This window comes from Microcaecilia unicolor, chromosome 7 (assembly GCF_901765095.1).
Source record: "Microcaecilia unicolor chromosome 7, aMicUni1.1, whole genome shotgun sequence".
NCBI classification, from domain to species: Eukaryota; Metazoa; Chordata; class Amphibia; order Gymnophiona; family Siphonopidae; genus Microcaecilia; species Microcaecilia unicolor.
In genome coordinates, this window is record NC_044037.1 from 88,454,648 (window position 1) to 88,480,519 (window position 25,872).

The window sequence follows — 25,872 nt, forward strand, 5'->3', positions numbered from 1 at the left end:
AGACCTAATGTAACCATCACACTCTCCTCCCCTATACCAGAGAGATTAGACATCAGAACCTCACAAGTTCCCCAAGATAACATCAAATAAGAAGACTAAAATAATGATGTGTCCAACTTGTTCAATAACCTCAACAGGTATTACACTTCGTGGGGGCAGGGGAGAGGGAGAATGACAGATTGTTGCCCAGCTTGTTAAAAGGCTATTAAACTTGTAATATTTAAACTGCTGCTTGTAAACATACTAAATTCTGAAGCCAATACTTTTACTTTTTACTTAAGTACTTTTAAAAAGTAACAGACCCATCACTGGTGGCAGTTTAGATTATAAATTGAATGCTTTAACTACATGAGATAAGTGTTTTTTTGTTGGACTTTTCATGATATGTGATTCTTAGAAAATTTCAGTCCATTGAAACTTTGCTTCTGTTTTGAGCAATTTTTTTTAATGAGTGTTGATGAGATTTAATATGTGTATGTGTGTCTTTGCACTTTATTGATTTTGGTACAATACATTGGGAGTATCTATGATGGTGTGAAAATTGATATACACAGGGGCTTACCTGCCTTTGTTAAGGGTTACATTGTTTCCCACTCATAGGCTTAGACCTATATTGTGTAATCTTCCCTGGTTTTCCTCCTTTTAAGAGGGAGGTGGTAGGGATTCTGAACGCTCCCATCACTAAATTATTTAGTTGTTAGTTTTTCATATATTTTATTGATTTTCACATTGAATCTCACCAGCACTCAGGGTTACTTTTTCTATTTTGAAGTTGTTTTGGTGAGTTCCTCTTGGTGGGTTTTGGATTGTTGAATCTCTTACTTAAGGCAAATATTAAACTTCAGCAACAATCTCAAAAACACACCTAGTCTGGGGTTGAGGGATGCACCTAGGAGACAGGTCCCTTACACTGCAGCATTGGATCTTCTCACTCATGAAGGGAGATGCACCTGAGATACAGGTCCCACTCACTTCTCTGAGGGGCACTTACCTTCTAGGCAGCAGGAGTCTGGGCACTTCTGCTCTGAGCCCAAAATTGTATGTTTCTAGATTCTTCAAACTTATCTTCCAACCACAATCCTCTTTGGAGCTTATTCACCTTTTCTCTCCAGAAAAGCTTGTCACTTGGTTTAGCTTAACTAGTTTAGGAATACCAGTACTCCCACCTGGTGACCTAGTTCGCCAACCAGGAAGCAACATCTCTGACTATATCTGAAGCCCCTTTGGGCTCCTACAACCTGTTCTGCTTCCACAGACTTCTTTGCAGGAAAGAATGCCTTATGCTTCTGAATACAGAGCCTTTTATTATTCCCTTCAAAATCATAGAAGAGAAAAAAGGTGTTAGCGAGCTCATCTCAAGATAGCTACATGGTGCTGTGGCTCCATCTACTCTAAACATTTAGTGATGTCTTGCATCTTATGAATCTGATTTATTTCTGTAGTGAAAGCAATATTTCTGACCCAAAATGACAGTAATTATACTTGCCAAGCTCAAATTTGCTAGCACTCTGACAGGGAATGTTAAGCAGTCTAAACAAGATCCTCCTATGCTACGGAAATCAACAGGCCCTAGGGAGACGGATATCACTCTTCAAGTTATCATGAATGAACACTTACAATTGAAGAAGCTCTTGAAAGGTAACCGTGAGGTCCTTGTGGAAGTTCATAAAGATATGATTCTAAAAGAATGTCTCTTTAGGCCCCAGTGTGACAAAACAGAGAACTTTCAAGCCTATGAATTCTATTAATATTTTCATGTCGTGTATTTCTCTTGTTTGGCCCTGGAGTTCAAATCCAGCCAGGAGGTACTGAATTTTTTCCAGTTTCAGATAGGGAGTGCAGAGGGTAAACATCTCTGCCCAGAGGCCCTATTCAAGAACTGTGAGCAGTTATTTTCCTGAAACTCCCCAGGTGCTACCCAGGTAAAGACAAAGTGTTTGACAAAGTGTTTAGATAGTTTTAATATTGATCCTTACTCAGTAACATGTTATTACTTGTTTTTCCACCTGTTTTATATTGACCACTGTTCTATTTCTGTGATAATACATCCATTAGTTTATTAGCTCTGATGTCTTGAACTGACTAAGAATCCTGGTAGTTTATGTTTTAGGTCTATGAGTGCTTTCTAGGAACTGTGGGACCCCTGGGAGTGTGGTCCCAGTGTCCTAGAAATCATCGGGGAATAACTTGTGGGTGGGAGACTCACCCAGAGGCAAGTGGAACCCAGCAGGGCGGATGGAAGGGTATACCAGTGTGAGAGAATGTGGCCAGGTGCAGGCAGGCTTGAGCAGTGCTGGCAACAGACCCTCCAGGTGGCCACAAGGTTAACCCCAAGTGGGTGCTAGGTGTTCCTTGACAGACCTTTGTCCTTCTTTTTGACAGGCTCAGTGTGTAGGGAGAAGGTCACCATCCACTGAGTGGTTCAGAGGTTTTTTTTTTTAATCTGTAACCTCCAGACACAGAGCACAGTGAACAAGTGCAGCAGTAACAGGGTCCCTTTCCTGTTCAGTTTTTTTTGGTAGTGATAGGAGATTAGCAGCATGCTGATGGTGACTGGCAGCAGCCCTCAGACACCGGAAATGTCTGACCTAACACAAGAGTGACCAGATGACCTCAGTGAGAAGGAGCGGTAGGACCGACCTGTGCAGAATTCTCCTGGGGGGAGTCCAGACTCCTTGTGGGCAGAGGCCCGTGACTTGGAAGAGCTGGATGACACACTAACTGCGATCTGGCAGATCTACATGGTAAGAGTGACAGCAACTAGGCCAACAGAAGCTGTGGTGAGAAGAACGGGAACAGCGGTGAGAGGAAGACCAACGGTGGTGTAAGAAGTGTGAATTCCAGCTATAGAAAATGAAGTTGGAGATGGAAATGGCTCATATCCAGAGTTCTAGCCCAACCTCAAGGCCAGAGGCAGGATCCATAGCCCAGATTGGGCCTAACTTGCTTGCACAGTTTGATGATACTCATAAGTACATAAATATTGCCATACTGGGACAGACCGAAGGTTCATCAAACCCAGCATCCTGTTTCCATCAGTGGCCAATCCTAGGTTACAAGTACCTGGCAAGATCCCAAAATAGTACAATACATTTTAAGCACACTCACACGAGTGATGGTCATTTTCAAAAATGTACCCTCCTGTTTACTAAGCCTTGCTAGCAGCTATTGGTGCAGTAATACCGACACAGCCCATTCAACTTGAATGGACCCATTCGGCAAAGTGGATTGAATTGTACAGCAATAAAGTTGTTGGGATAAAAACATTGACAATAGTTGCTTTCATTGTAGTTGTGGTACTTTTACTTTTTACTCAAAAAGTATTATATTGGGCAATAACCTTTTACTTTCACTTAAGTCAACTTTTAAATATGTTCTTCATTGTACTTTTACTTAAGTATTAAAATATAAATTTATTTTTATTTTTACTTAAGTACTTTGACCTAGTACTTTGAACAACACTGCAAAATCCTGAGTGGTATAGAACGAGTAGAAGTGAATCGATTTTTGAAAAAATAAAAAGACTAGGGGACACCCAATGAAGTTACGTGGAAATACTTTTAAAACAAATAGGAGGAAACTTTTTTCACTCAATGAATAGTTAAGCTCTGGAACTCATTGCTGGAGGATGTGGTAACAACGGTTAGCATATCTGGGTTTAAAAAAGGTTTGGACAAGTTCCTGGAGGAAAAGTCCATAGGCTGCTGTTGAGATAGACATAGGGAGGATGGTACTTAAGACCTGGATTGGCCACTGTTGGAAATAGGATACTGAGCTAGACCCAGTGTGGCTATTCTTATGTTTTCTTTTTTTTTTTTTTTTTATTTTATTTTGAAAAGTGTTTATTAAGAACCAGGAGCTAGTATGATATAAATAACAGAAACAATTAGAAATCGCAAACAGCAACTATCAACTGTACAAGCAAAGGAAACGGGGGGAGGGAGAGGGGCTTCCCCAAGAAGAGGCACACAGCCCCAATTGATAAAAATAGCCCAACAGGCACTTTTTCAACAGTTTTAACTCCACCCCCCAAAGAAAAAGTATCACCCCTCCCCCCAGCCATGCAAAGATCCAGGATAGGGAATAACTAGCATTTGTATAGTCAAAAGGAACACTGACTCAAGAAGGGCTCCCAAATTGCTTCCCATTTAGCAAGGGTATGACAGCATGTAGCCAGTAGACGTTCGATGTCCCAAATATACCAAAATGTATTCACCTACTTCACCAAAGAAGGGACAGAGGACTGTTTCCAGTGAGCTGCCAGAGTCACACATGCAGCAGAATGCCTATCTGATGGCAAACAATATAGGAACGGTGACTCGGATTAGCTGTTACTCCGGATCTTCACTGCCCCGATCAGAAGTCTGGGTCCATCCAACTAGTCTGCTCAGTGGTCCAGCTGCTGCTTTCTTTAGTGCAGAACTGGTTCTGAAACAATGTTGCCTCCCAAGATTGGTCCACTGCTGGGAACCTCCCTTGCCTCAGGTCCACACAATGAACAATAGACAAAGATAGTATTCAGGCAAGCAGTGTCCTTGATGGCACAGAACATAATCCCCCAAACTGCAAGGCAGAGAATTTTGCAGAAACCATGGCAGTATGACTCGGAGCATAAAATAGGTACCGGACCCACAAAGGTGACCCAGGAAAACATTCCTAGAACAGGAGAAGACTAGATGACGTGACCTGGGGGTTGGGGGGGGGGGGGGCTTGATTTGTAATAGTAGAGGGAAGGTTTGCTATTCTATGACTGCTGCTACTTCTTGACTCTTCTACCCAGTCTAGCAGACCAAGAGAAAACAAAAGAGTTTTAGCAGGGAAAGGGGCCCCTATTCCTAGTACTGATCCCACTGGCCTAGGCCAATTGACTCTTTATGCTTCTCTGGGTTGCCTTGTGACTTCCACTGCTCCCAATGGTCTAACAACACTGGCGAATGGAGCTGGGACACAGTTGGGCGGGGCTGGAGATGGAGTTCAGCAGGGCTGGGGCGTGTACTAATATCTTCCTCTTGAAAATTGGGTCCCCTTGGCAGCTCTGCATCATGTGATACTAAATTGTGCCTTCTGCTTGGAGGCTATAAATCAGATGAATAAATGGACTCTCAGTCTGCTGAAGTACCTTGAGTGCAAGCCAAATTGAGTCATGAAGACCAAGTTTTGGGCAAGTTGTCAGATGCAGGAGATTCCACAGAACTGAGTGCCAGCCCCAGTTCTGCATCAGCCTCTATCTCTGTTCTCCCAGCTCAACATCCTCTCCAGTACCACTAGCATCATCCTTCCTCTTCCATCTCCAACATCTGAAGAGAATCAGCCCCCTTCTACCATCCCTCTTCTCCTCAGAGGCGTAGCTAAGTTTTGATGTTTGGGGGAGCAGACTTTTGTAAAATAGGCGCCAGACATGGGCGTAGTTTCACCTTTTCATTTTTTTTTTGGGGGGGGGGGGGGTGTGGCTTGGACATTTGCATATTCATTTGCATGTGCACATCTCATACATATTCATTATGGATATTTTTTTAAAAACGACAACAAACACCCACACGCACCAGACTAAAATGCTGAATATGATACCAGTATATCAAAAACAATAGGGCCAGACACTTTATGAAAATAACACAAAACCTTCACATAAAACTTAACAGACAACAGCCCTAACCTACCTATGAAAAGACATAGCTATAATATTACACTGAACCTAGAGCACCAATATACGTGCTACTGGAAAACTGGAACAAGCTAGACTGTTACACATTCCTACACAAACACTACATGCTAGCAGAATCCATCACATCAGTCATAAATGCAGAACATGGACAAACCCTCATGTGATACAAAATAGGGAACCACAAAAAACATGCCCAGAAAAACCGAAATATAGATCTCATCAAGAAAGCCAGACTGTAAGCAGTGCAAATACTGGTAAAAGAGAAACAGAAATATATTTTCTCCTGTACTCTGCAAAATACAACAATAGAAAAAAATGTACATTTCACAAAGCAGGCACATCTTAGTCCTTAAAAAACATTAAATAAAAAGAATGTTTTCTTTTCTACCTTTGTGGTCTGAGCATTCTATTTTTCTAGTTAAGCTGGTCCCACTCTCTTTTCCACTTTCCATGTGTCAGTCTTCTAAATTCTTTTCCAGGTTGGCTTTTCCATTTCTTTGCTCTTCTCTTGTCTTCTTCCTGTCCTTCTCTGCATCTGTCTGGCACTGATCTTTCATTTTACACTTTTCCCCCCCCTACTTTTCTCTCACTCTTTAGTATTTAGTATCCATCTACCTACTGGCTTTGACCATCTCCCAGCACTCCCTTTCCCCTCTCTCTCTCCCTTACCCAGTCTCCTAAATTCCTCCCATCTTTCACCCCAATTCATTAGTCCCCCATTCCCATCCTCTGTACTCACCCTCTTTGCCCTCATCTACCCTCCACTGCACCTCATCACCCTATCGTCCCAGCTCCATCCATGTCTCTCCTTCCTTCCTTTGCCTCCAAGGCCACTCTTCTGTCTGTTACCCTATACCCATTCCCCAATAGCTTCTCTTTCCACCATCTTTTAACCCCTTTCTACCCTAACTCAACCCCCTTCAGAGACTCATCCCCTTCTCCTATACCCCTCACTAGTACCCCAATCCCTTTTCAATGCCTCTTATCCTCTCTCCAGTCTTCCAGATCATTCACATTATTCTCAACCCACATCATCCCCTTTTCTTGCCTTCTTCTCATATCCACCATTTTCACATCCTACTTCTTCCCCTCTCCCCCCACCCCCCCCCCAGTTTCATCCATCTTCTGCTCCTTCCCTCTGCTCACCACCCTGCCAGTCCCATCCATCTCCTACTCTTTACCTCTGCCCCAACCTCTCCCAGTCCCATCCATCTTCTGCTCCTTCCCTATGCCCGGATCCGGCATCTCCTCATTCCTCCCCTTGCCCTCCCAAGGTGTATCTTCTCCTTGTTTCCATTGCCTCCTCCTATCCCATCAAGTCCAACCTCAAGAAGTTTGAAGAAAACAGGAAATGGGATGATGACATCAGAAAGTTGAAGCCAATTAATTTAGTTAGTCTATGTTTCCCCCAGCCATCTGGTACATTCAAAACAAAGCAAGCAAACCTATGAGCTTGCTATATCCTTGTTGTCATTCTTTATTGTTGGTAGCATTTTTATTAATCTTTCTTAATTTTCAAACATGCTGGCTTGTGCAGCATACGGATGTACAAAGAGGAAGTATTGGTTTACCTCGATTAGAGTACTAATTTGTTCTACATTTTAAATCAGTATCATTTGGAGGGGCTGGCTATGGGACTCCCCCTGTATTCATGAAGATGTTTTCACCTAGTAATGGGCCACCAAGTGAGCACATCAGATGCAAATGTGATTCCATGTGCCCCAATGAAAAGAGTTTAATTCTACTTCCATTTAATTTCAATATATTCCATCTTTATAACACCAAGCTTCCCAAAGGCAGATTACAGAAACAGATGAACAGTTAAGATGAAAAAAACAGGGTATTCTCACTGAAATTTCTCCAACTGTATTGTATGAAACAACATAGAAAAATTAGCACAAAATACAGAGATTATAACTACTGTTTCTACCAGCTTTAATAATTGTAAGCTGTTTTAGTGATGTTCAATTTTTATTTCTTACTTAAATCTAGCTATGGGAAACATTCAAATAAATTAAAAGGCTGTCAAATAAGTAAAAAAGAAAGCAAAATCTTTTGTCCTCCACCTTTTAAGACACTGCCATTAATGCTTATCCAATTGGCACAGCTTTAGACTTTGGACCACGCATTTATTTTAATAATCTCACACAGCACGCGCCCATAGAGTCCCTGGACCCTTCTTACCTTACCCCCAGCCAAGCCAGCAGTCAAAGAAGAGCTCACTTCCATCACAGCGTCAAGGACAAACACCGCCGCCAAACAGCTAACTGCCCTGCATCGACCACACACCTGGCGATGCAGACCGTGTGAAGAGGAGGACCCTGGCTAGGCTCCGCGTGCCCCCACAGTGCTGCCTGAAGCCAGGAGGAGAAGGACGTCGTTGAGAGAGCTCACCTCAGCGCAGCGGCCATGTAGTAAGTAACAACGATTAAGTTACTACCACAGTGTCCGCTGTGGCTCCGGCTGAGCGGCTCTCTGGACGACGTTCTCCTTCTCCTGGCTTCAAGCACTTCTGCAGGACAGGAGACGGGGAGTGTGCTGCGGGCAGTCTGTTGTTCTTCGCTTTTGGGGCTCAGGCAGGCAGGCGACGACGATGATCATCTGCAACGTTTCCAAGCACTGGCGGCACAGCGTGCAAGAGCGGGAAGGTGGAAGTGCAGTGCGCATAGGCAGTACCTCCAAGGGACGGTGCCACCGTGTGAAAGTGGGAAGGTGAGGCGCATGCATCAGCATAGGCGCCATATTTTTTAGAAATCTATTTGGGGGAGCGACCGCTCCCCTTGCGTCCCACCTAGCTACGCCACTGCTTCTCCTATCCTAAGCAGCAGACCCTTTCTTCTAAACTCAGCCACCTTCTCCCAGCTCAATACTCAGACCCATCACTAGTCTTCTTCTTTCATCCCTAACATCTGCTAGTCAGCTCCCTTCTCCCATCTTTAGTATCAGACCCTCTCTCATCCTAACATCTGCCAGCATCAGTTTCCTTATGCCTCTCCTTCCCCCTTCCCCAATTCATCATCTCCCCTATGTCTCTCTATTCCCTCCAGCATCTCCCCTCTCTCATTCTTCCTTCTCCTGGCCCCCTAAATGGTCTAGCATCTTCTCTTCCCCCCACCCCTGCAACAGTCAGCATCTCCACCTCCTTCTTTTCTCCCCTTCCACCATCTCTCCTGTCTCCCTATTATCTCATTCCTCATGTCCAACATGTCTGTTCTTTCCTCTCTTCCAGTCCCTCCCCATCTAGCATCTCCCCTTCCTGCCACCACCCCTTCCATGGTCTGCCGCATTCCCTCAAACCTTGCTATCACAGCTTCTTTTTTTTCCATGACAGCATCAGGACTATAAAAAGAAATCTACTGCAGAGCCTCACACTCATGCACACATCAAGTCCATGCCAGGTCCTGGTCCCTCTGATGCTCACTTCCTGTTGTGTAGGGGTGCATGAGTGTGAGACTCCGCGGTATGTTTCTCTTTACAAGTCCTGAGGCTGTCACAACAAAAAAAAAAAATCCATGATAGCACCTGTGATATCACTGACACTGGGACCACCCTAAAGTGCTCCTTCCCTTCATGCAAAACTATTTCCAGACCCACAGTCATAAGTGGTGATCTCCTTCCCTTAGAACCTCTCCAGTCACATCACTAGGCAGGGAATTGTGATGCTAGCTGTCTTCCTCTCACCAGTATTGCTTCTCTAGGGTGCAGTCTAAGCGCCCTGTTCACTAATGTGCGTTAGTGTTGTTAGCACGCCTATACTTAGCATGCGCGCTAACCATGTAGGCACCTATAGAAATATTGTAGGCAGGTACATGGTTAACGCGCATTAAAAACGTTAATGCACCTATAACGCTGCTTAGTACACAGGGCCCTGCTAGCCACAGTCCCTTTATGACAGGATGATGCTCTGATATCATTTCCAAAAAGCAAAAGGATGGGAATAACTAGTAAAGCTGTGTCTTTTTTTTAGAGAAACAAACTAGTATTTTACATCTTAGTGAAATGATGTCAGTGTCAAGGGTATCTTTCTGCAAGGATACAATGTTCTATCACTTAACACTGCATTCAAATTATATTTGAAACATGCCCTACACTTTCTAATTTGGAATTTTGAAATATTGCTTTAACTTCAAATCTACATATGTACTTTATTATTCCATTATCTGACCTACTTTTAGGTGCAAATTGGATGCCAAGCTGATAACCTTTCTGAGAACCATACCTGGATGAAACGTCCCCCAGAAGCGATACAAAGATACACAGTTAACAAAAAAGTGTTATCTGTCACGAGCGTCTGGGGAGGACTCCTTTATATTATCATACCAGAAGGAAGTAGTCTTGGAGAACTAAGTGTGATTGTAGAAGGAGCATCTCTGGCTCCCTTTTTCAGACATGGTAAGAATTCAGTGAATGTTTTTCTCACCATATTATCATGTTTGCTTTCTATAGCACCATAGGTTTCTGATAGGGATGAGTGTACGCTGTCTCCCTCTTGATAACATGACCTTGGAGTTGGACAACTTGGGACCTAGCACCCAAGATCTAAGTCTAAAGTCAGAGTATATGTCACATGCATTTGATTTATTTAAATCTTTTATGAAAGACAGAATAAAATACAAACATTGAACAATACAACATTAGAGTTTCTGTTTCTTCCATGCCATATGCGTTTTGCAGCAATGCTGCTCCTCACTCCAGCATCAAGGTCAACCCACTGCTTATAGTGACACAGAGAAGCTCTGCAAGAATCTATTATCCTGTTTTGTTTTATTTTTAAAATTTTGGCCGCTAAGGGAAAAAGAAAGAGAAGTCAAAACTTGCCTTTCTAAACCTCCAATCCCTCATCATGAGACTTTGTGACTTCAGTGGCTCAATATCAGTACATAGGAGTTCTAGGAGTGAGACCTGCAACAGATTGTAAAGCTTCTCCTCTGAGCTCTGATGTTTCCTCCATCATTGCTGCCCAGCAGATTTATCCACTTGACCAGGATTTTGCCTTGTTCTTCAGACCCATGTGGTTTTGATTAGGAGGACGGTTGAAGGAACTCAACCATGTACCATCTAGGAGAAATGTTTGGAAGAGAAATGGAAGAATCTGCCTGTCTAAGATGTGGATTTAGGATGGTGTTCTAAACAGTTTGTCAACCTTTAGAAAGACAACTAAGTCTTAATTTTTTTTAGGATAATACTCTTTTGTGACAGAAAATGGATCCACAGTTCAAGATGTAAACTTGAGAACTTTTTTTAATGGACTTTCCTTGCGTTAAATTATCTACTCCATATAATACCTTAACAACTATTTTCTTAAAGATCCCCTTGAAACTTTGCTTTCATAGTGTAAAGTCTATTCAGTATCATCTTGCTAAACCAGTCCAGACACCTGCCACCCTTCCAGCAGATGGAGACAACACAGCTCTTCCAGTGACATCATAACCAATATAAGGACTGGTACAGCCCTGGAACTTGCCAGAATTTTCTGTCTTCAATAGATGGTGTTACATCTTACATTGGTGCAGCAGAGGTCCTGGATCGACTTCTTAAGCTCAGGCTACAGACTGTGCCCTACAGTGGAGCAGGCCCTACTTGTTCATACCTGCTAGCAATTGAGCAGAAGCATTCTGTATTATCTGCAATGTCTGTATCTTAGATTTAGACAAACCCAGATACAGCGCATTGCAGAAATCAATGCAGCAAATCACCAAACTCTGTACCACTGACCGAAATTCACATTTTAAAAACATTGGTTTCAACCTAGCCAGTATATTCCCAGGTAAATGCAGTTTCAGATGCATACCGTATGAACTCATGCATCGGACATAAATTAGGATTATCATATGAGTTCTAAAGGCAAAGTACCCACAGAGCTAAGGGATGTTCATCGCCTCTATTCACACAGCACTATGAGAACATATCACATTCTACATGTAACACCCATACTAAGGGTTAGCCACAGCATCTGTACAACAGTGGTATGGGAGAAAATGGATATTAATATTTGTGTTGTAATGAGGCCTATCCAACATATCCACTGGTAGTAAAAAAGAGAACAGAATAACCACATGAAGCTCTGTACTTACAGGGCTCATCTGGCTTTGAGATATCTTGTTCCACCACTCCTGAGATGGCCACCTGTTCCACACTTTCAAGCAACGCCATTTCAAGGGCATTCAGTACTTGCTGTTACAAGTGGGAAGAGGGAACTGCATATTTGAAGCCTGTTTTTCTTACATCTTTGCTCAATACACGCTGCTTTTTCTTAATGTCCTCCACATCTCTATTGTGGAGGTATATGTAGTTCACCTGTGTGGCAATATCTTGCCACATCCCTGCTTTACGTGGGCATCTGCTGCCCCAAACAGAGTGCTATGGTTTTCTTAGAACCTTTTTTTAAAGAACTCCTGTACAAGCTTGTGTGTGTTTTGCATGACTTGTGCTATAGCTCCAAAATGAAAAGCTGACTATGAGTCTACAGCTGTGTGAAATTCTACCCTGCAGTTCTGAAACTAGCATCCTTGATGGGCACTTCAGCATGTCGTTAAACAATACCTTTTAAAGCAGCTACACGAGAAAGTTTTTTGCAAAAACATCTGTCTCTGGGAAGAGGAGGAGGAAGAACAGCCTGATTGAGTTCACATAGACTGGCACAGTTTAAAACCAGCATGATTACTGGTCTCTGTGTATGAGAGCTGCAAGTTTAGAAGAGAGAGGGGGTGAAGATGAGAGGAAGAGGAGAGAGGGGGTGGGGGGGTTAGCCTTTTTGCTACACTGTTCAGAAAAAAGAGTTTAAAAACAGCATGATTTGCGGTATTGAAGAAAGCTGTGGCTAGCGAGATCCCTCCTCTGTGTTTTTGGTGGAAGTTATCTTAAACAGCTTTGTGTCTGGGTGCAGAGAGAGAGAGAGAGAGAAAGAAAACTCAGAGTGCACAGTAGAGGATGTTTTCTGGTGGTTTTTTTTTTTTTAAATCAGGGAAACTGCTATGATGCCTTGAATCAGGAGGGCTGTGTCTTAAAAAAGAAAGTTGATTTTATTTTTCTCTGTTTTTTTCTGAAAGGAAGGTGATGCCCATGTATCTGTGGGAATGAACATTTAGCTGTAACAGGCTTCTGCCTGATGCCACGTGTTAAAAAAATGCAGAAGGCTGAAAAACAAGCGGGGGGAATGAACAATTTTAAAAATGGTTTTAAGGACAGGGCTAAAACAAACTGGGCATGCTCCTCCAGGAATATAGGGGGCAGTGTCGGAGGGGGTGATTGACATCACTTCCTTTCATGTTACTCATCCAAGATGGTGGCGAGTAGTGTGAAACAGGAAGTGACATGGAGGTGTCCAGTGGTCGCTGTCATCTTGGAAAAGGGGTGTGACCTGGGCAGAGTTATCACTGCCTGTGATGTCACTGAAAGGGGTGAGGTTTGGGATAGGGAAATGCAAAAGAGGTGGGGTTAGAGGCAGGGTTATGCAACTAAGGTGGGGTTAAGGGAGGGGTTGTACAAAAGGGGCAGGGCTATGGGTGGGGCTATGCCATCCAGTGACATTATCAAGGGGGTGGGGTGGGGCAAGGTATAGGTGTGGCTTGGGCAGAGAATGGGTGTGGTGGGCAGATCCTTGATTCTGATTGGCTGATGTGATCAGAAGTGGATGTGGCCACCTATACAACTTAGCTTTAACAAAAGGGGAAGTATATTACGTCTAACTTGAGACTACCTTTACTTCAGAAAGCAGTTGAAAGCCTGGCTCATCTCCCAAGCCTTTAATACATGGGGTGACTGACTGACCACTTGCTCTGCACCTGGTCTGGCTTGCTGCACATCCTATAAATTAGACCAGTTCCTCATATCTTGTTTAACTGTACACAGCCACCCATCTATTTATACCAATTGACTTTGTACTATCTATCTTGTACCCATCTACTTATCTGCACTTGGTCCTTCAGCTACATGGTAAGATGTTTCATTTTATTTAGGAACTGCATTAGCATCATATCTGTGTTAATTGAATGTTCTAATTCATTGCATATTATGTGTTTCATTGGTATTATGCTGATATTGCATTATATCTTTGTTATTTAAATGTTCTTCCATGCTGTCCTTTATGGTATCGTATGTATTGTACTGATAATTATCTTATTTCTGTTGTTCTACAGCACTATTAGATGTGTATATTTCTGATATAGTTTCATGTTAATCTCATTACTAGGTTTCAATTTACCAAGTTTACCTCATTGATTGTATTTATGCTTATATTTGGTCATTTTACTATTGCTATTCTGTTAAGAAAATTATAAGTTTTTATCTGCTCTATATCACCTTCAGTGAATCTCCTCATAAAGGCGGTTAATAAATCCCAGTAAATAAATAATAGGAAGTGTAGTGGTAGGTCTAGAGCACAGTATAATATTTGCAGTGCTGCCCTTTTCCCACATAGAGCTAATGCTGAGTTATTGTTGTTCCACTTTGGAATATATGCTACATGGGGAGGGGGGGAGCATTTTTTTTACAGGGTATTCACTAATTGTTTTGGTTGTCATGACAGCACATTGAGAACTGTGAAGGTGTGGACTAACATGTGGATAAAGGTGAGCCAGTTGATGTACTGAATCTACATTTTCAGAAAGCTTTTGGCGAAGTTTCCTCATAAGAGACTCCTGAAAAAATTAAAAGTTATGTGATAGGAGGCATGTCCTTTTTGCGGTTAGGAATTGGTTATTGGACTGAAAAAAAGAGGGTAAGGTTAAATGGCCCTTTTCTCAGTGGAGGAGGGTAAATAGTGGAGTGTTGCAGGGATCTGTACTCCCCAACAACTTGTAGTGATACATTTTAGTTGGACTAACTTGATACTTCTGTGACCACATTTTTGAGAGATATTCTCCTTTTATCATGTCAGTGAAGCAACAGAGGAGACCAGAAATAAGAGTTTATAGTTCAAAGAGTCTAGTATCTGATAATGAGTGAGAAAGTCAGTGTACAATCTGAATCTATTGTAACTGTGTCTGTTTCTTTACTGACCTGTTATGATATATGTGATTGGATATGGTGATCTTATAACATAGCTAAGTGCAAGACTACAAGGTTTGAAAACACTTAAAATGTCAGCCACACACAGATCTTTGGTGGCTAACAGGATGTATCTGCATTGTTTTGCATCTCTATTTGTTTAATGGGTAATGAAAGGAAAAAGAAAGAAGACAAAGATATTGGAAAGGAAGCATGATACAAGAAAGACAATTGCAAAATATTTATTATAAGACGTAAGAGTTACTTTACTGGACAGACCAAGGTCCATCAAGCCCATGGCCAATCCAGGTCACAAGTACCTGGCAAGATTCCATAACAGCAAAACAGACTTTATGCTGGCTTATCCTAGAAATAAGCAGTGGGTTTTCCCAAGTCCATCTTAATAATGGCTTATGACTTTGATTTTAGGAAATTATCCAAATCTTTTTTAAACCCTGCTAAGCTAACTTCTTTTATCACATTCTCTTGCAACAAATTCCAGAGTTTAATTACACATTAAAGTGAATAAATATTTTCTCCAGTTTGTTTAAAATTACTACTTAGAAGTTATTGCATGCCCCCTAGTCCTAGTATTTTAGAAAGCGTAAACAAGCAATTCACAATCTACCCATTCACTCCACTCAGTATTTTATGCACCTCTATCATATCTCACCTCAGCCAAATCTTCTCCAAGCTGAAGAGCCCTAGCCATTTTAGCCTTTCCTCACAGGGAAATTATCCCATCTTCTGTATCATATTCATTGCTCTTCTTTGTACCTTTTCTAATTCCCCTATATCTTGTTTGAGATATGGTGACCAGAATTGCATAGAGTATTCGAGGTACGGTCACACCATGGATCAATACAAAGGCATTATAACATTCTCATTTTTGTTCTCCATTCCTTTCCTAATAATTCTATTTATTTATTTATTTACATATCATTTGGGACTACTGGGAAGGTGTTAGCCTGGTTTTAGGTAGTACAAGGCTCTTCAAGTCAGCGTGGATTACTGTGAGTTCAGGGTATCGCAAGGTTCATGTTTGTCTTCATTATTGTTTAATTTGATTTTTGTTGCAAGTTTGCTAAATTTTGGCAAGATTGGGTGTTTCTTATTGCTCGTTTGCCAATGACATCTAATTTATTTTCCTGTTCCAGATACATTAGTCGAGAGTGTTCAGTTAGTGGAGTCTCATTTTTGTAAGATTCAGTCCTGGTTAGGATGAACAGATTAAGTCTGAATGTGGCAAAGACCAAATTTTGTGGTTGTCGCTGGTGTGTGAGGATTGTCCTTTTTTCAGTTTTTTTATTTGGATTCTGTTTTCTTGCCAGTGTCGAATTCTATTCAGAGTTTAGGAGTGACCTTAGACATGATCTTGTCAATGAATTTACCTTGTTGGGTCGGTGATTCATGCAGTGTTTTTTTTATACTGCGTTGGTACCTCTGTTATGAGGTTTTCTTTCGGAGCAGAATTTTCATGTGGTTTTGCAAAGTTATGTTACTGCACTTTGATTATTGTAACGCCTTGTTGTGTGGATTACCGTGTGGAGTGTTGCGAGTTCTGCAGGTGGCGCAGAACACTGCAGCTCGACTGCTTACTAGAGCAAGTAAGTTTGAGCATATTACCCCAGATTTGAAAGAATTGCATTGGTTGCCCATTGCCTGGCGGATTCAGTTTAAACTGCTGGTATTGTGTGATAAGGCTTCTTGTGCTGTGGGTTAAAATTTGCAGAAGTATTATGCTAGAAGATCCTGGCAATTGCAGGATCAAGAATTGTTCCCTCTGTCCATAGTATTCGACTGCAGGCTGTTCGTGTGCAGATTCTTTCCGTTGTCGGACCTCAATGTGGAATGCTTTGCCTCTTTCTGTACGACAATTGACTTCTTTGGTGCAGTGGCGTAGGAAGGGGGCGGTGGGGCAGTTCGCCCCGGATGCATGCTGCTGGGGAGGTGTCAGCTCCGCTGGTTCCCTGCTCTCTCTGCCCCGGAACAGGTTACTTGCTGTTCCGGGGCAGAGAGAGCAGGGAACCAGCGGAGCCGATGCAGCTCCCAGCGACTTGCACTCAGGGCGGACCGGCCCCCCCCCCCACCCCCTTTCCTACTCTAGTGGTAAGAATGCGCTCCGGGGGGGGGGGGGGGGGAGGTGCGCCATGCTGCACCCACGGCGAACCACCCCGGGTGTCAGCCACCCTCGCTATGGCACTGTTTGGTGGTATTTTAGAAACAGATAGGCTTTGCTGTTTCAGAAAGCATTCTCTGAAGCATAGTTGGTGGGGAGTTTGGGCTCCCAGATCCAGATTAAGGCTCTTTATGTTTGCTGAGTGTACCAGATCATGCTTTCCACTAAGGACTAAATCTAGAATTGTTCCCCTTTTTTGGGTGCTGAACCAGTTGCTCCATAAAGCAGTCCTTGATTTCATCAAGGAACTTTGAGGCATATTTTCAAAGCACTTAGACTTATAAAGTTATGTGGAGGGGCATTTTCAATATGACATCTAAATTACATCAGACATTTATTGCAAAATGTCGAAAGTCAGAGGGCCATAATCAAAAAATATATAAACATTTCCTGAGATCCAAAAACGTGTGAAATATACATCTTGAAACAATACGGCTCCAAACAGCAGCGAAAACTGTCTCTGCTGTTCAAAAATAAACTACTCAAAACATTTCACTAAAAACATCCACAGCTGCATCAAGACATTCCCGCGGTAACATCCAAATGTTCACGCGATGTGCAACACATCTATTTATAGCACAGCATGTGGAGGAACGTTCCTTATAGGGCACCATGTCTCTGAGAAGGAAGCCCAGCTATTCAGTGGAGGAAACAGAGCCCCTGGTGCTCCTGTGCTGATATATATTCAATAGATACCACAACCTGCTGTCTCCATGAGGGCATGGCGAACAATCAGAGACATCCTGAGAAGGTAGGTGTGAAACAGTGTTCCCCAGGATCACAGTACCACTCATGTGCAAGCCTAGGCAGGGTCACATGCACTGAGGTCCCCTTGTTGTTCAATACATGTAAATATTTGGGATAACAAAAAAAAAACAGTGCTGAAATCACAATGTGCATAATATGTCCTGACAAGTGAGTCTGGGGACCCCCCTCCACTATCCATGCTATAATGTCTCTCTCTCTCCCCCCCCCATCAGCCTCAGGATGCAGCTACCTTAACTACAGTGTGGCCCAAACCCCATATCTTTGTGAATGTGTTGCAGCCAACCCCCAAGCTATGAGATGACTTGAAAAGGAATGGTGGTGGTGGTGGTGGGAGGGGAGAAGAATGTGGGTCCTCATCCCCCAGCAATACTACAAAAGTGCCCATCTCATCAATGGACATTGCAGCCCTGGAAATAAGGACTAACCACAAGTATCCATAGTGTGACTTGAACCCAGAACCCTTACAATCAGGTACCAACAGCCCTAACCCATGAATAACACTAGCCTGACCAAAAACATATCAAGGGGAACAGCACACTGACCCAGAGGGCCTTTTAGCACAGGCATTCCTTAGCCCCTTCAAATGGCAGCCCTGTCATTGCCCCAACCCATACTACTTGGATATACCACTATTAGATCCAAAGGGCTATTATGCTGTCCTGCGAGACATCCCTCATAGATCAGTCTGGGGGCCCCTGAAATCTCCATATTGGGGTGTACACACAACCCTTGCCAAGGGAACTCCCACCTAGGTGTAACACCTCTCCCCCTACTCCGGCCACCCCCAAAATATGGCCATGAGTTATGGGTAGATGAGCATTATCAGTCAGCCCCTTAAAACAACTAGAATGACCACCTCACAGATGGTCCCAAACCTACCTTTCCCACCTTCATATCTAAAAACTGCTGTTCCTTTGGGGAGGCCTAGCAGAGGTGGCCAGAAGATCTGTGCCCATGACAGGGTCCTGCCATCTCCCAGCCTGCTGTTGGACACATACACATAGGCATGCACACACACACAACAAGGAAACAATGGCTCCATCTGTGCAGCGCACTGCCAATCCATCCTGTGTGCCCATTATCAGACTTCCTTCAGGGTTCCCTGCTATGTCATCTCATTGATGCCACACCTTAGAAATGTCTTCCAGGTAACATAAACTGCCCCCCACTTGATGGCCTCCACCTGTCCTTGGCACCCGACAGCCAGATGCCCCCACTGTGGAAGCCATGTAGAATGTGCTGATCGCAAATGTAAACCTTTTACACACACAGAACACCATCCAGGTGCAGAGCAGGCAAGCACCGACCAGCCAGGAGCAGCCATGGACTAGCCAGCAGCAGCCATGGACCAGCCAGCAATTGTGGGTGAACCTGGGTCCGAGAGCTGATGGAAGGAGGTGGAGGTGCACCTGGAGGAGGACCCATGGAGAAACATGCCTCCCCCCTCGGAGGCGGAAGAAGAGGACAGGATGAGCAACATCCCCCTTCCCCAACAGAGGTACTGCTGTGGCTGATGTTGTTACACACACAGACAGCATGTCTGTTGCTGGGACCAGCCAGGCTGAGCCACACCTCCAGCTCATGCAGCATGTCTCTGCCATGTACAGGGACTTGGTACATGAGCTGGGGGCCCCAATTCCAGGGCCGACCGAGAGGGGGGGCAGGGGGGACAAACTCCCTGGGCCCGGGCCTACAGGGGGACCAGCGCCGCAGTCCCCTCCACCCACCCCCCTCCATCCACAACTGGACTGGGCCCCCCTGAATTCAAATCTAGCGCCTCACCTCGACCTCCCTCCGTTGTGAAAGAAGCGCAGCAGCGGCAGTCTGCAGATCACCTCCCTTTGGGCCTTCCCTCCCTGTGTCCCGCCCTTGCGCAAGTTACATCAGACGAGGGTGGGACACAGGGAGGGAAGGCCCGAAGGAGGCGATCTGCAGACTGCTGCTGCTGCTGCGCTTCTTTCACATGAAGCGAGGTCGAGGTGAGGCGCTATGATTTGAATTCAGGGGGGGCCCGGCCCGGTGGTGGACAGAGTGGGGCGGCGACAATGATGACCTCAGGGGGGCGGCAGTGGTGGGGCACCAGGGGTGACCTTGCCCCGGGCCCGGCCCAGTCTCTTGGTGGCCCTGCCCAATTCCAGATCCTGATGACCATAGTAGGCCTGCTGCAGAGGCTCATTCGTAGCACTACCACCCTCACTGAGGGCCAGGGCTTGCAATGGGGAAGATTTTAATTTGTTAATGCTTGGACTAACGTCTATGTTTTGTACCAACTTTTGTGTCTTGCATTACAAGGTTGGATTAGGTCTGTGTCTGCACTTTATACCAAATGTGTTGATATCCTGATATGCCAGGCTGATGGTGCTATGGTGCCTCCACTACTAGGCAAGTTCTGGGAAAGGGAGATTTCAGGACCTGGGGGGGCATGGAAGGAAACCCAGGCCCGCAGTCTCCTTCACTACTCCATTCTCCAAGATCATGGCTGCAGGGCATGGGGGAGTGGGTCCATTCCCGAGCTGACTCGAGGGCCAGATATTGGCCTGCCAGGTCCTGGGGGCAGGCAGGCCCCTCAGTTGGGGAGGAGATTGGCGAGACAACTGTCTGAGAGATATGTGCATAGAATCCTGCCACTACATGCACATCTGACTTCTCAACTCTGTTCAGGAGGGCTCCACTTCCACATACCCTACACACCCATCATCTCTGCAGTGTCCCTCATGGGGATTAGTGGGAGGTCTGGAATATAGAGGCATTAAAGGAGATGAACCCCTTATGTTGGTATAGTGACCTGGACATCAGACAAAAACAGGTCACAGTATGGGGCAGACTGCCCACCTCCCGCCCCATTGAATCCGTAGTCATCTGTCCCCTGGGGGAAACTACCTGGGCCTTCTCCAATACCAATGCTGCCACCTGATATCTGTTGTGAGGGAAAGCTGGGGTTGATGGGGTTGCATGGCTTCTGATGGAAGCATTGGCAGACAACCTGTCATACTGGTCCCCCAGTCCAGCTCTATTCTGGATGCTGGAACCTGGGTCCCTCACAGGTGCCCTTTGCCCAAGATCCTAGATCTCTAGTTGCCCTGCTGGTAGGGGGCAACATGTAGTCATGTGAGCCACAATTCAGCTACTCCACACATTTCCCTGTCTCTTCCTTTCAGCTTGCAGCAAGACAGGAGCCCCCTAACCCCCCTCACCCTGCAGCTCCATACCCTTTTGATACACAGCACAGAACTGCTCAAAATAAAGGTATGTTGTCTCACACTAGCAACCCACTTGGTATCAACTAGCAGGTATGTATTGGCAGTGCCTATACTATAATTGACTCTCTGGCGTGCTTCCATACCCACAACCAACATGGCTAAGGGCTTGGAAAGACATCCAAACAGCTGCTTCTTATTGACATTGACATTCTCTATATTTTGATTAATCAGGTGACTGAAAATTTTAATCAGAAGACCAATTTTGTTCAAAATATTATAAATAAAATTGTCATTTTATTAGAAAGTTTTTGAAATGGAACATATTTTTCAAAAATGTCTCAAAGTTCAAGATTTCTTTAAAGCGCTATTCACAGTTGAACCAATTGTACAAACCTAAGGTGAAATTAGGTCTTATCTGCTAATTTTCCTTCCTTCAGCCCTCCAGACCAGTCCACACGTGCGGATTTGCCTTCGCCTGCCAGCAGCTGGAGACTGAGAACACTAACTAGTGACAACATCATTTAAGTACTGTAGCCTGTGCAGTCCTTACATTAGTCAGTATTTCAATATCAAAGAAGAAAAAGCATCACTAAGGGGGGAGGGAGTTATCAACGTGGATTACTGTTGAGATGTATTATTTTACTGTTAACCCCACTTATTCGTAATTAGATCTCACTGCATAAAATGGGACCTGTGCTAAAACAGCACAAGTTAGTTGTAAAATAACCCATATTAACAGTAGGCCTTAGTGATATTATGCCCCTAAGTTCCCCAAACCCAGGGACCAGAAAACAAAATGATTTGTTAGAAAGGCCAAAAAGCTAACTCCAATAGTTAACTAGAGACAGGCATGACAGCCCAAATTCCAAAACTATGTATAATCAATCACTTACTCTGCAAAAAAAAAAAAAAAAGAGAATAGCAGATGTCAGCCACCTGGAGAGGGTTCTGCATTGGTCTGGAGAGACTGAGGAAAGAAAAGTAGCAGGTAAGCCCTGACCAGATGTGTAAGATGTATCAAAGCAGTATTCTCTAAGATGGGGGAAACAGACAGGATATTCTGTAAGATCCCAGTCTTAAAGGAAGCATCCTGAGATGCTTGCATATTCAGATAATAATGATATACAAAGGAATGCAACGAGGACCACATCGATGCTTTACAGATGCCATGTGAAAGAGTCAAGACTATGTTCTGCCCAAGAAGTAGATTGTGATGGTGGCACTTGACAATCTTACGTAGGTATGCAGATTCAATGGTCTCTATAATCTAGCAGGCACTACATATTTTTTATGACCACCAAACACCACAACAAATCCATTGTTCAAATTCTTCCACTCCCTTAGTTTTCACAACAATCTTCTGATGTGTAACCCAATGCAGATGACCCTACTCCTGAAAATCTAAATGTTACCACAAGTCTGGGAGCAAAGTAGACTGATTAATATATATTGATATGACTGAGGAGAAAGGAGGAAAACGGACAAAATAGCACTTTCCTCTACAAATGACCAGGAAAGGTTCCCTACAGAATAAGGCTTGCAACTCAGATACATCTCACCAAACAAAAGCTGCTAAAAACACCAATCTTCAGGGTTACATCTTTTTACAGTAGCATTTGCCAGCAGTTCAAGGGTTGATTCACTAGGACACAGAACACCAGCTTGAGATTCCAAGAAGGAATGACAGGATATCTAAGAGGTCATCTGAATGAGAAGAAGAAATTTTCCATAGATTAGACTTCCGTAACAAGAAATAGCCACTGTTCACACCTTCAGCAAAACTAGAGCTAGTTCTTTATCCACTGTCTTGGAGAAGATCCAAAATATGACTGAAGAGTTCAATGGCCTTTCACATTGTGATCGTCACACCATTGTTCAAAACTCCTCCATACCCTTGTATAATCTAAGGAGGGTCAAAAACTTATGAGAAGACAAGAGCATGGGTAGAAACTCATGTGGCATAGCCTCTCTTCCTCAATCTTTCCCTCTCAGGAGCCAACTGTAAGACAGAATTGACTCACCTCTGGCATCCAAATTGCCAAATTGGTCCCTTGCTCTAGTAGGTTGTCCGAAACTGGAAAAAATAATGGTTATTCCACTCATACGTGTAGGAGGTTCCTTCTGAGCCAGTCTGGGGCTACCAGAAAGACTAACCCCACGGAAAATCCATGGAGGAAACATATACAGCAACTTTTTCTGAGGCTATGGCTGCACATTAATGCCTGCTTACCCTCTGATCATGCCTGCAGATGAAATACTTGGGAACCTTGGCATTCATTTCTAAAGCCATGAGATCCAACACCAAAGTTCTCTACCTTTTGACAATGGTCACAAATACTTTGTCCAGCAGAGACCATTCCCCTGAGTCCTGAATGTGCTGACTCAGAAAATTTGCCTGAACATTTTCCGTTCTGACCATAAATTCTTGATCTCCTGAGACGCTCCTTGGTCCCTCCTTGGCAACTGATGTAAGCTACCACCGTAGCATTGTCCAAGAGCAGTTGAACCTCCTTGCCCTGAATCAATGACTGAAAGGTTTCAGGACCAGTCACATAGCTCTCACTTCTAAGCTGTTGATTGGCCACCTGGTCTTCTCCACTGACCATCTATCTTGTACTATTTTGCCCTGGCAGCAATCGCCCCCATCCTTCTAGACTGGCATCTGTCATTACTAGAATCTATTGTGGGGGGTCCAGTTCATCCCTCTGGTCAAACTTGACAAGCAAAGCCAAACACTCAGACTGAACCTTGCCTCCTCCATAAGAGTAGTACTTTATTCTTTATTCAGATTTGCTATACTGCAACAACTGACAGGCAGAACTAAGCAGTGTACAGGCTAATAACAGCTACAAAAGAAATACAAATTTCATAGATAGATCAGCCAAACCATATAGGGGAAAGAAAAGGGAAGGACTGGGAATAAGATGGGGGAAAGGGGGGATGGAGGGGGAAGGAGGCAGAATATAGCCACAGATTCAAATTAAAGAGAGACATCAAAGGCTTGTCTGAGCAGCTATGTTTTAATAGCAGATCTACTTGGTTAAGGAAAGTTCATTTCAAATTTCAAGGGGAAGACTATTCCATAGAGCCAGAGCTGTGAAGAATAAACACTACTTCCTTCCATTTCTGACCTCGAGGGGACCAGCAAGAAAACAATGCCTTCTGTAATGGATTCATATGAGCTCTGGTCTAAGAAACCAACTCCAGTGTGGCTGCTATCCATTCCAGGACCTGAAGATAATCCCAGGCTATTGGTCTATTCATCCGCAATAGGTTGTTGATTTGATTCAGCAACTTAGTCAAATATACCTTCCTTCTCTGGGTGTTAGATCGAGTGACAAAGTACTCTATGGATTGTGAGGGAGCCAGCTGACTCTTGGCTGAGTTGTTAGCCCAACCCAGCTCCTGCAGAGGTAAATGATTATCCAGAATGGTAAGGTGTAGAAAGTGCTGATGATCTGCTTGAATACAAACATGTAAGTAGGCTACTGTCAGATCTAATGATATGATAAACTCTCTGTGCTGAACTGACATAATGACTGAATGGAGAGTTTTCATATGGGACCTTTAAAAACATGTTTAATTTCTTGAGATTCAGAATGGACCAAAACAATCCTTTTTGGAAACCATGAAGTAAATGGAATACTGATCCAATCCTCACTTTTCTTGTGGAAATGGGGTTATCAGGAAATGATCAGAATTGATCTGACCACTGCCACCTTTATTAGTGAATGGCAAGGAAATTCCAAGAATCTGTCATGGAGAGGACAAGTGAATGTGAGTGAGTAACCATCTCAAGTTAATTTCAGGACCCACTGGTCTCAGATCATTTGGGTCCATCTCTAGTAAAACAATTGTAAGCATCCTCCCAATGGAGGTACCAGAGTGTGAGCCCCCAAAATCTCATTGAGTTGATCGATCTCCTGTGGATCTCAAGGACTTTTCTTGTCATCCTCTTCAGCCATCTTGAAAGGACTGCCTCCAGGATGTAATCTACCATGCTAACCCCCTAGCCTATATCTCCTAGCCTTCCAAAAATGACTCCAGGAGGACTTACTGCACAACATCCTGGAACCAGTCTTCTGGTAGCTTGAGAATCTTGGAATTTGCCAGATTTTTGACTAACTGCTCCATGTCTTCACTGAATAACAATGTTTCTTTAAACAGCACCTTATTCAAACAATTCTTGGAAGCTAAACTGCTGACCAATTTCTCAGCCATTATGACCTTCATGCTGATACTACTTGTGCAATAGACTTGGTCAAAGCATGCAGTAGACTGTAAAGTGAGTCAGCCAGAAAGGCATTTCAAGATGTGCTGACATTGACAGATCCTGATCACTTGCGTGTTGCACCCCTTGGGTAATTGTTCTGTCCAGTAGAAACAGGTTGTTGCCACTAGGCCAGCACAGATCATGCTTGCAAGAACAAATGGACATATCAAAAGCCTGCCTTAAAAGAATCTCAATCTGATGGTCCAGAGAATCTTTCAGTGCTGTTCCACCTTCAACAGGAGTAATATTCATGACAGGAGACATCAAGGCATCCACCACTGGTAACTGAAAATTTTATAGCTTAGTCACTGGGATGGGATACACATCCAGGTTATTCCATTCCACTGAAATCATCTCCTTTAGTGCTCTATATACTGGAAAGGATTTTGGAAGCTGCTTAATGCTCTCCGGAAGAAGATCTTCTCCTTTTCCACCTCCTTTGATATCACATTCGAGATCTTCAACATCTTAAGGATAACATAGTAACATAGTAGATGACAGCAGAAAAAGACCTGCACGGTCCATCCAGTCTGCCCAACAACATAAATTCATATGTGCTACTTTTTATTTGTACCTGTCCTCTTCAGGGCACAGACCGTATAAGTCTGGCCAGCACTATCCCCGCCTCCCAACCACCAACCCCGCCTCTCACCACCAGCTCTGGCACAGACCGTATAAGTCTGCCCAGCACTATCCCCGCCTCCCAACTACCAGTCCCACCTCCCACCACCAGCTCTAGCACAGACTGTATAAGTCTGCCCAGCACTATCTCCGCCTCCCAAACACCAGCCTCGCCTCCCAC

The 25,872-nt window shown here is 43.9% G+C and overlaps 1 pseudogene; it reads left to right on the plus strand.

The window, feature by feature from the left end:
• Positions 1-25,872, plus strand: part of LOC115475006 — a 132,933-nt pseudogene that overhangs the window by 53,738 nt on the left and 53,323 nt on the right.